Source organism: Mus caroli, unplaced genomic scaffold, assembly GCF_978045245.1.
Source record: "Mus caroli unplaced genomic scaffold, Mus_caroli_1 scaffold_3, whole genome shotgun sequence".
NCBI lineage: Eukaryota > Metazoa > Chordata > Mammalia > Rodentia > Muridae > Mus > Mus caroli.
In genome coordinates this window covers 67,773,859-67,785,110 of record NW_028227258.1, presented here as the reverse complement: position 1 = coordinate 67,785,110, position 11,252 = coordinate 67,773,859, and the positions used below count along the sequence as shown (strand labels likewise).

At 41.2% G+C, this 11,252-nt stretch overlaps 1 pseudogene; it reads right to left on the bottom strand.

Moving 5' to 3' along the window:
* Positions 1–3,023: 3,023 nt before the first annotated feature.
* Positions 3,024–4,037, bottom strand: LOC147005554 (TD and POZ domain-containing protein 5-like; annotated as a pseudogene).
* Positions 4,038–11,252: the final 7,215 nt, after the last annotated feature.

The window sequence follows — 11,252 nt, the reverse complement described above, 5'->3', positions numbered from 1 at the left end:
GGAAAATTTCTTGCCTCTTGCCTCACTGGCTGCACTGTGGAGGAGGCTGCGGTGGATCACAGCCCTGGCCTCCAAGCTTCTCCTTCCTCCTCTGAGTCAGCCTCCCTTCCCCTTCCCCACACCTTAGTCCTCCAGGAGCTGCCAGTCCATGAGATGAAACCATTGGGAGGATGCTCCTAAGGGGAGGTGGCCCAAGTCCTGAGCAGCAGAGCCCAGAAATGCAAGGAACCAAATTTGGGCAGGCCTGGGCAGCCAAGCCTCATTTGTGTAGGTCCTTCCTCTCTCCACACTGTTCTGCAGAGCCAGGTCCCCCGCAATGGTCTCAGGGATACTTGCCAGGTACCCAGGACTTAAGACTCAGAGGCCGCCCATGCCTGGGCAGCACTCCCATGCCCACTGCCCTGATCACACACAGCCTGGGCTCACACTAGGCCTGGGACCCCTACCATTCCCTGGCGGCCTTGGCCCAACTGGGCAATGGAGCCAGGCCTACTGACCCTCTAACCCTCATCCTCTGTCCCTGCACCACTTCTCACCCCCAAGACCCCTGAGGCCCCGCCATGGCTGCCCTGAGGTCCTCTGCTTTTCTTCCTTGGGCCCTGAAGTACCTTCCTGGTTGATCAGAGTCAACCTTCTTCATACTTCAGTGCTGCACCTTTTCTGCTATGGAAGGGGAGATGCAAAGAAGCTGAGGGTTGTCAACCAAAACACAAGACTGATGTGTGACTTAACTACTGGGAAGCCTCCAGTCCCCAAACTCTCTTCCAGGAGTGTTTTTTTGGCTGAAGGACATTTTTTTGGTCAAGGAGCCAATGATTTTAAAGGAGGTATGGGGCTTGCACTGGCTTTTTCTTGCACAACTGAAGAGTTCTTGATGTGCAGTTTGTTTTAATTAAAAATGTCCGGGGGGTGTTAGAGGCATGGGCTTTTGAAAAGCATTCTGAAGCTGGAGGAGCTATTCATTATCCTGGTCCAAACCCCCACACCCAGCCTGTTCTCAATGCAGTCAGCCTTGGGCTTCTGCACAGGCTGCCAGAACTCGAATCCGTTTCAGGAGCATCCTGTCTCCATGGACCAGCCCATCAAGATAAGCCGCTCAGTGGCACACTGTGCACCAGCACAGAATAATGCCACCTTTGATTGCAGAGTGCTGTCAAGGAACCATGCTCTCCTCTGGTTTAATCACAAGATGAGCAAGACAGGGTCCAGCTGTCCTGGAACTCATTCTCTACATCAATCTGGCCTCAAACTCAGAGATTTACCTTCCTCTGCCTCCCGAGTGCTGGAATTAAAGGTCACCATGCTTGGCCTTGCTTTTAATTTTTAATCCAATTTAGCTTGTTTATAGTGACACTGTACTGTGCTAGTTTCTTATATTAAAGAAAAAAATAAAACTATCTTTTTAGTTTGTCAAGAATTCATACGTATGGAGAGTATTTTAAAGAATTCTTCTTTGAGCCTAAACCTCAGGTTTTGGTTGAAATACTGAATTAATTCCAACTCAAACGAAGTTACATAAGGCTAAGAGGACAATCTCCTGTTTTGTCTCCTGATTTTTCCCCCTCTTTCCAAGACTCGATTAACTCTATTTTTTTAAGAGAAGAATTTGTCTTCAAGAGTGCTGTTTTGAAATTAAATATACTTGAGCCTCTAGAGGAAGAAAGTAACAACAGTGTAGCTACTGAAATAAGGAATTACTAGATAAATGCTATCTTTTCTTTTAAATTGAATTGTTTGTGGGACTCACAGGAGGTGTAGGCACACAGAAAGGATTGCTACAGTTTGTTCTTAAACTATGGGTCCCCGTCCCTTAGGCAGTCTGATGAGCCATTCATAGGGGGTACATATCACATATCCTGTATATCAGCTATTTACAATATAACTCATAACAGTAGCATCACTACATTTATGAAGTAGCCACAAAATGTTTCTGGTTGACAACAACATGCAGAACTGTATTAAGGGTCAGAGCATTGGGAAGATTGAGATTTAGTGGCCTAGGGAGTGTGAACCTGTAATGAACCAATCCCTTCTAATGTTTTCAAAACACATAAAAGATTTTTACATGTGAGAAACACAAATGCATCTCTCTCAGAAGGATTAGACTCCCTCCACTTTGGCCTACTCTTTCCAGTCGCCTTAAGAGCATGATGGTAGATTTCTCATTTGTCAACACTAAATGCCAAGAAAAAGTTAGAGGGCTTCCAATACTGGTAGGACAGTGAGAGGTCTGCATAAACATCCAGAGCTGAGGAGGACTTATTGAACTACATGTGACTTCTCTGAACATAAACATCTCTAGAATCCACCAACTGTTTTCAAAAGTTTTATTCATATTATATTCTATTTGGCTAAGATTTTGTCTACAGAGCTCTTTGTATCAATGGAGACATGAGCAGGGCCTCAGATCCTCTGGATCACAAGTTAGAGGTGGCTGAAAAACTCTCCTGCATGCTGACAACTTAACCAGAGTTCTCTGAGTGAGCTTTAACGGTTTCTACAGCTGAGTTCCCATAAACTGAATCATTAATAAAATTCTTCATTGTCTGTTCCTTCTCCAAAGAGTTAACATTCGTGTTTGATTTGTCCTTTGTTCTGGGCCCCAGTTATCTGTTCTACATAGTCCAATGCAGACAGGTTTCTCTGAAGAAACTCGGGTTTGTCTGTACTTAGGGCCAGCACCTAAATTAATTCCCAGTTTTCAAGGCATCAGACAAAAATCATACTAGACCATTAACAGAGTAGATGTCAAGTAGACTGCCCAGACTCCATCCCTCACCCACCATTTTAACATATTACAGCTGTTTTAAATCCTGAGCCACCATGGTGCTTTTTCCTAGATTTACTATAAATGTTCCAGCAATACTGCACTCTAACCAGAAGTCGGTGGTAACAACACTGGTTATAGCTGTTGGAAGGCAGATGTTGGTCATAGCTGTCCATCCCCAAACTCATTTTAGGTGTTTGAGTGAGGGCTCCACTAAACACTGTGCAGGAGCCAGGTTATGGAATGCTTCAGCCACCTAGTGGGGATGGGACTCCATCATTGACTTACACTCTGAGGTCTTAGAGACCAGAGAAGCATAAAAGGCAATGAAATATAGCGCCTCAGTCTTCAGCTTCTGTATTTTGTGGAGGTCAGCCAGGATGAGAGTGTGTGCAGCATTTTCCACAGAGAGGTTCCTTAAGAGGGCCTCTTCACATATGACCTTCAAGCCCTCCAGACCATACCTGTCAGCAGCTGCCAGCAGATCACAGGCCATGGAGTGACTTTGGAGATTTGGCACCTTCCCAGTGTAAATGAAGCCCATCATCTCCTTGAAGACTTTGGGATCCAGGTCATTGATGTCAACATGGTTTGTTAGTCTCTCCTCCATTTCATGTTCAAACATGGCTCTGAAAACTGGAGAGCGAGCTGCTAGGATGGCCTTGTGAGCCCTGAATTCTTGGCCAGCTACAAACAGGCAGCAGTCTGTGAAGAGGGAATTCTCCCACAGCTCACCTAGGTCATCTGCCATCATGTGTCTTGGATCCGGGATTGCAGGTGTTATGTTCTCTCCAGGTGTGTTAAACAAGTCTCCCACTATGCTCACCTTGCAGCAGAGGGTAAGCTGGTCTTCAGGGAGGAGACTATGTGGATTGGAGAAGAGGAAATCTCATAGGATAAACTTTTTGAATCCCCTGTATTGGTTTTTCTGAAAGCTAAAGACATTAGTGCTGGACCTACTTTGATAATTCTTTCCTTGGGAATTTATGATCCAGAATTCATACTTTGCCCAAACTGGGCTCTTTTGACAGTGGAGTAACCCCAGGTAAACTGACAGGTAATCCTTGCTTTCTTCATCAATTCCGTTTGGGTGTACCCTCAAACCCCATTCCACTTTGTCACTGGCCTCCAACGAGAATTTTGGGCTTGTAATTTTTTCCCTAATTCCATCCATGCAAAATGAAAAGTTGCTAATGGTCCACTTGTGGCAGATGCTGTCAACTCTGATCTGTGTGTATCCCCACCCTGTGGCTTCCATGTCCCTTGACATTTCTGCTGGAGGTAGTTTTGAGGATTAAGTTGATCTGTAAAGAAGAACTAGATGTTATTTTCCCTTCATCATATCAGATACAATTATAGATATATTTTAGATTTTAGTTTCAATTTCCCATAAATTGCCCCATGTATTATGTTGGAAACATGTATTTTTTTCTCTAGGTTTCAATATTTTTTTATACAAGATAATATAGTCTATGGTGAGTTTTAAATCTCCCTCTCATGTACTCTGTCTCCCCCCTCTGTGTTTGTGTCTCACTTTGTCTCTGCCATTCTGTGACTTTGTGTGTTTACTGAATCTTAGGACTGTGGTAACTAGTTTTGGCTATTTGATCCACTTTTCTAAGAGTTTGAAATATTTTAAACATTCTCATTTAAATTGTGCTGTATTTCTCTTGCCATCTGGTTATCTGTGATGTTAGTTGGTCTCGCTGGTTCTGATTGTGATTTGCCCTTCCTGCAAATCATCTAAACAGTCCCATAACCCCTAAAGAAATAGAAGCAGTCATTAAAATTCTCCCAACCCCAAAATCCCAGGACCGGATTGGTTTAGTGAAGAATTCAATCAGACATTCAAAGAAGACCTAATACCAATACTCTTCAAACTAATCCACAAAATAGAAACAGAAGGAACACTACCCAATTCTGTCCATGAAGCCACAGTTATGCTGATACAGAAACCACACAAAGACACATCAAAGAAAGAGAACTTCAAGCCAGGCATGGTGGCACTCACCTTTAATCCCAGCACTTGGGAGGCAGAGACAGGGTTTCTGAGTTAGAGGCCAGCCTGGTCTACAGAGTGAGTTCCAGGACAGCCAGAGCTACTAGAGAAACCCTGTCTTAAAAAACAAACAAACAAACAAAAAAAAAAAAAAGAAAAGAAAGAGCTTCAGAACAATTTCCGTCATGAGCATTGATGCAAAAATACTCAATAAAATTCTCACACATCGAATCTAAAGACACATCAAAATTATCATCCACCTCAATCAAGTAGGCTTCATCCCAGGGATGCAGGGATGGTTCAATATATGGAAATCCATCAACATAATTCTCTACATAAACAAACTCAAAGAATAAAAACCACATGATCATCTCATTAGATGCTGAGAATACATTTGACAAAATTCAGTACCCCTTCATGGTGAAAGTCTTGGAAAGATCAGGAATTCAAGGCCCATACTTTAACATAGTAAAAGCAATATATAGTAAACCAGTAGCCTACATCAAACTAAATGGAGAAAAACTTGAAGAAACCTCACAAAAATCAGGGACGCTCACCCTACATATTCAATATATTACTTCAAATCCTAACTAGAGCAATTACACAACAAAAAGATACAAACTGAGAAGGAAGAAGTAGAAAAATATCACTATTTACAGCTGATATGATAGTATCCTTAAGCCATCCCAAACATCCCACCAGAGAACTCCTAAACCTGATAAACAACTTCAGAGGAGTGGATATGAAATTAACTCAAACAAATCAGTAGCCTTCCTCTACTCAAAGGACAAACCATTTCAGTGAGCCCAAGTAGCAAGGTGGAATGTGGTGCCCAATGAAGGATTTGGAGAAGAGAATGAAGGAGTTGAGGGGGTTTGCAGGCCCATTTTCTGAGCAAAAGTTTCAACTGGCTAGATTCTCCCCAAGACTGGACTACCAACCAAAGAGTACGGGCAGAGGTCCAGCTAATATAACAGCTGCTAAAGCCAGTACTTACTTAGTCCACAAAGTTTGAAGTCTCAGGTGTTCTTCAGTATATACCAGAATCCTGAAGAAGTAGTTTCTAATGTCACTGAAGAAATGAGCTTGCTAGTGTGGTGAGAGCAAGCAGGCCAAGAGACAAATCTTCCTTCTTCCATGTGTTTATATAGGCCCCTATCAGAAGGTGTGACCCAGTTCAGGGTGTTTCTTCTAGTCTCAATTTCTGGATTAAAGGTGTGTGAATTCTTGTCTCAAGACTGAGATTAAAGGTGCGTGTTTTTCTACCCCATGGGCCTGTATTTGAACTGGATCTAACTACTTTATCTTAAGAAAAAAAATTTAAAAGCTATGCCCTTTAGTTTTGCATGTTATGTAAGTTCAGAGTATCCAGACAGGAAGAATGGCCATCACTAGTGTACTTTGATTACTGGGGTCACTCTTCCACAAATGAAGACATAATGTCAATCTCTGCACATCTGTTACTTTCCCTTGTGCTGGTCTTACACTGATTCCTGCCATAAACATGATTAAGGAAGGTGTTTTGTCCAGAAGTTATCAGCAGTCTGAGTGCTCACAAAATGGAGGGCATGTAGAAGAGCTTCTATATAGTGGGTAGAAAGCAAAACCCCAAACCTCTTAAGGTGACTTTCTTTTTTCCAGTGTGTTATTCTGATTACACCCACAGATCTTGTGATGACTCCTCCCAATTTGGTTGGTGATCTTGTACGTCCCCCTCAGGAAAACCTCACTGGAAATCATTTTTCACTTAACGTTGTGGTTTAGAAATATCCTAAACGCTTCTTAATTTAACACTTTAATTGGCAGGATTCATCTTATCAATGCCTCATAGAGTACATCCTCCACAGGTGATTTTTGTCCTATTCAGACATGGAACTGCCATGCTTACTGTATTAGTCCTGAAAGGGGAGAGACTGCAGCATACATGCAACAGATATCAAAGATTAGGGTTTGTCATTACCGCCCTCATGTAAAATGAAGTGTAAATCTCTTCCTACATCTCTCATCTCTTCAGTTCTTCATTTCTTAGAACTATAGTCTAGAGATCACAAAGATACCTAGAGTGGTTCAATCAGCTCAGCCGCCCCCAGCTCTCCTGTATGCCTGGCTCCAATGCTGCTCATCCCTCAGGATAAATCAATTCGTTGTTTTTGATTTTTGATTCCTCCCTTTGATTTATTGATACTATTAGTATCAGTGACTCTTCAGCAAATTCTTTCCAGACATTGGAACCCCAGCCTCAGATCAGAATCCTGTAAAGTCTGACATCACATCTTTCAAAGTTTCAGGACACCAGTACCTAAACTGAAGATGCCTTAACAAGACTTACCTCTAGAGGTGACAGAGCAGTTGAATTTCTAAGGTGTTTATTGGAAAAGTAAATGTATTTCTTGTCATCTCTGTGGCTTTCTGTCTCCATATTACAATCTGGGATCATTGGATCTCAGGCTTATGTTACTAGTTCGATAGAAGTGACTTCTAAAGGTATTAAGAAAAATCAAAATGGCAGATGCTTTAATTGTGGTAAGCAAGGTCACTTGACATGGATTGTAGGTAAGGTATTCCTAGCAACAATGGTTTTTGGGATTTTTTTTTTTTTGAAAATTAATCCAAAGAGAAGTCTCCTGCCTTCTTGAATATGCAGAAGGTGTGGCAAAGGCTGGCATTGGAGTAATGATTACAGATCAAAAATGCATAGGCAATGTAACCCTTTGCCATCAGGAAAGGGGGCTCATGCAGACCCTGATATCAAATTTCATTCAATCATTCCCTGTCAGTATGGGAGACACTCAGTCACAGAGTAATTAAAAGATGTAATGCTTATTGTACAAAAGCAATATTGCTCTACAGATAATGAAGGACAAAACAGCACCAGTAACTAAGACAAAAAATTCAGAGAGAAGATCACACAAACATTTTGGCACAATGCTACAAATGAGCAGACCAAATCCAAGAATGCAATAAATGCCATTGAAATTGAACTTTTAGTAGACAGAAGAGTAGATGTAATAATGATTTCATCAAAATCTTAGCATCCAGATTGACCTCTGTAGGAAGTAAATATTCAGCTTCTAAGAACTAAAACTTTACCTCAGGCAAAAGCAAGTGCAAGACGGGAATAGGGTCAGAAGGACAAATAGGTAAACTAAAGCCATATCCATGTCTGGTCTCTAAGATCTCAGTGGAATGACCCTTCTGAAATATATGGTAGAACCAGAGAAGGCTGCTTGAACATAGATATCGAAAGATGGCCTAGTCGGCCATCAATGGAAAGAGAGGCCCATTGGACTTGCAAACTTTATATGCTCCAATATAGGGGAATGCCAGGGCCAAAAGAATGGGAATGGGTGGGTAGGGAAGTGGGGGGCGCTATGGGGGACTTTTGGGATAGCATTGGAAATGTAATTGAGGAAAATATGTAATAAAAATATTAAAAATTAAAAAAAAAGGAATGCAGTAGATAGCATATATTCTAAAATGAAGTGTTAGATTATATGTGTATGAATACTGCTTAATTTAAATTTTCAGTTGTTGAAGCTGGGGTCATGGTTCATCAGTAAAGTAGGTATACCCCCCCCCAAAAAAAAAAGAAAAAAAATAGTGGGACTTATGGCTCTAGCTATACATGTAGCAGAGGATGGCCTAGTTAGTCATCAATGGGAGGAGAGGCCCTTGTTCCTCTCAAGGGTCTATGCGCCAATACAAGGGAGTACAAGGACCAGGAATGGGAGTGAATGGGTTGGGGAACAGTGGTAGGGGGGGATGAGATAGAGGATTATCGGGGGGGGGGGTTGGAAAGGGGATACCATTTGAAATTTAAATAAAGAAAAGATCTAAAAAAATAATAGCTTCTATTTTATAATACACAATATTAACTGTTTAAATAATTTCTACAAATTGGTACACTAATTCCTTTAAACGTTATAAATCATCTAAAAGCTATATGGTCCATGGCATTTTAAGTGAATATTGTAATAATATAAAAATCCAATTATGGATATTTATGAATTCATACTATTTTTTCTTTTTAAGTGTATGTAAATGTTTCCTTAATTGACTGCTGCTTCTATTATTTATATGAATTACTGTTTTCATAAATCCAAGATTCCTAAGGGTTTGCTTGCATTTCTTGGATCCTCTTTTCCCACTATCTCTTCTCCATAGTATGTCAAATATCAAGCTCTCAATAGTTACACCTGGACAGGAAGCTTTAAGCAAATGAAAAGCATTTACTGCATCTAATAAAATCTTTTTTTTTAATTTTTAATATTTTTATTACATATTTTCCTCAGTTACATTTCCAATGCTATCCCAAAAGTCCCCCATAGCGCCCCCCACTTCCCTACCCACCCATTCACATTCTTTTGGCCCTGGCATTCCCCTATGTTGGGGCATATAAAGTTTGCAAGTCCAATGGGCCTCTCTTTCCAATGATGGCCTACTAGGCCATCTTTCGATACATATGCAGCTAGAGACAAGAGCTCCAGGGTTCTGGTTAGTACATCATGTTGTTCCGACAATAGGGTTGCAGATCCCTTTAGCTCCTTGGGTAGTTTCTCTAGCTTCTGCATAGGAAGCCCTGTGATATATCCAATAGCTGACTGTGAACATCCACTCCTGTGTTTGCTAGGCCCCGGCATCGTCTCACAAGAGACAGCTATATTTGGGTCCTTTCAGCAAAATCTTGCTAATGTATGCAATGGTGTCATCGTTTAGAAGCTGCTTATGGGAAGGATCCCTGGATACAGCAGTTTCTAAATGGTCCATCCTTTCATCACAGCTACGAACTTTGTCTCTGTAACTCCTTCCCTGGGTGTGTTGTTCCCAATTCTAAGAAGGGGCACAGTGTCCACACTTTGGTCTTCATTCTTCTTGAGTTTCAGGTGTTTAGTAAATTGTATCTTATATCTTGGGTATCCTAAGTTTTGGGCTAATATCCACTTATCAGTGAATACATATTGTGTGAGTTCTTTTGTGATTGAGTTACTTCACTCAAGATGATGCCCTCCAGGTCCATCCATTTGGCTAGGAATTTCATAAATTCATTCTTTTTAATAGCTGAGTAGTACTCCATTGTGTAAATGTACCATAATTTCTGTATCCATTCCTCTGTTGAGGGACATCTGGGTTCTTTCCAGCTTCTGGCTATTATAAATACGGCTGCTATGAACATAGTGGAGCATGTGTCCTTTTTACCGGTTGGGACATCTTCTGGATATATGCCCAGGAGAGGTATTGCTGGATCCTCCGGTAGTACTATGTCCAATTTTCTGAGGAACCGCCAGACTGATTTCCAGAGTGGCTGTACAAGCTTGCAATCCCACCAACAATGGAGGAGTGTTCCTCCTTCTCCACATCCTCGCCAGCATCTGCTGTCACCTGAATTTTTGATCTTAGCCATTCTGACTGGTGTGAGGTGGAATCTCAGGGTTGTTTTGATTTGCATTTCCCTGATGATTAAGGATGTTGAACATTTTTTCAGGTGCTTCTCTGCCATTCGGTATTCCTCAGGTGAGAATTCTTTGTTCATTTCTGAGTCCCATTTTTTAATGGGGTTATTTGACTTTCTGGAGCCAACCTTCTTGAGTTCTTTATATATATTGGATATTAGTCCCTTATCTGATTTAGGATAGGTGAAGATCCTTTCCCAATCTGTTGGTGGTTTTTTTGTCTTATTGATGGTGTCTTTAGCCTTGCAGAAGCTTTGCAGTTTCATGAGGTCCCACTTGTCAATTCTCGATTTTTCCCCTGTGCCCATATCTTCAAGGCTTTTCCCCACTTTCTCCTCTATAAGTTTCAGTGTCTCTGGTTTTATGTGAAGTTCCTTGATCCACTTAGACTTGACCTTAGTACAAGGAGATAGGAATGGATCGATTCACATTCTTCTACATGTTAACAACCAGTTGTGCCAGAACCGTTTGAGGAAAATGCTGTCTTTCTTCCACTGGATGGTTTTAGCTCCCTTGTTGAAGATCAAGTGACCTTAAGTGTGTGGGTTCATTTCTGGGTCTTCAATTCTATTCCATTGGTCTACTTGTCTGTCACTATACCAGTACCATGCAGTTTTTATCACAATTGCTCTGTAGTAAAGCTTTAGGTTCGGCATGGTGATTCCACCAGAGGTTCTTTTATCCTTGAGAAGAGTTTTTGCTATCCTAGGTTTTTTGTTATTCCAGATGAATTTGCAGATTGCACTTTCTAATTCGTTGAAGAATTGAGTTGGAATTTTGATGGGGATTCCATTGAATCTGTAGATTGCTTTTGGCAAGATAGCCATTTTTACAATGTTGATCCTGCCAATCCATGAGCATGGGAGATCTTTCCATCTTCTGAGATCTTCTATAATTTCTTTCTTCAGAGACTTGAAGTTTTTATTATACAGATCTTTCACTTCCTTAGTTAGAGTCACGCCAAGATATTTTATATTATTTGTGACTATTGAGAAGGGTGTTGTTTCCCTAATTTCTTTCTCAGCCTGTTTATTCT